Here is an 869-nt window from a genome sequence, read left to right on the forward strand (position 1 = left end):
ACAGAAACACGCACATACACACACAGACACACAGACATACATACACAGACACACAGACAGACACACACACAGACACACACAGACACAGACACACAGACAGACTTACAGACACACAGACACACAGACATGCACACAGACACAGATACACAGACACACAGACACACACACAGATGCACACAGACAGACACACACACAGACACACAGACACACAGACACACACACACACACACACACACACACACTGCCTCCTACCATATGATGGTCTGCAAAATGATGTCCTGTGGTTGGCAGGACAGAATGAGTGAGTAGCAAAGCTTCATGCAGTTGATGTGGTTCCTCAAAATCAAAACACCCAGAGTCTTAGAAGCCACACAAGGAACTGTGCAGTGTTTGTAGAAGACCCAGTTACTCAGGTGGCTGCTTAAGCAAAGGAGAGACATAGTTACATTTTTTGAAGACTGTCCTGGATGCACTGTGAATGTGTTAGATGAGGCAACAGGCTCACAGCAAGTCACTTAGGAGACCAGCAGGAACCTAGTTAGTCAACTGCAACTTCATTCAGAGTATTGACTCTGGATGGACAGGGATGTTTATTGAAATCCCACTATGTGCAAAGCACTAAGCTAAGTACTAAGATGCAGCCTCAGCCTTCAAAGGAATCATGTTCAAAAAGAGATTATAAGCAAGTTGTTATTATATCTCATAACACAACAATTTAAATAATATTTTATTTATTATTTTTTATTTTGTGTGTATGAATGCCTTGCCTGCACGTATCCAAGTGCATCTGGGTCATGCAATGACTGTGGAGGTCAGAAGACAGCATCAGATTTCTCTGGAACTGAGTTACACACGGTTGTTAGCTGCCG

Source organism: Nannospalax galili, unplaced genomic scaffold, assembly GCF_000622305.1.
Source record: "Nannospalax galili isolate Female #2095 unplaced genomic scaffold, S.galili_v1.0 scaffold9316, whole genome shotgun sequence".
Taxonomy (NCBI): domain Eukaryota; kingdom Metazoa; phylum Chordata; class Mammalia; order Rodentia; family Spalacidae; genus Nannospalax; species Nannospalax galili.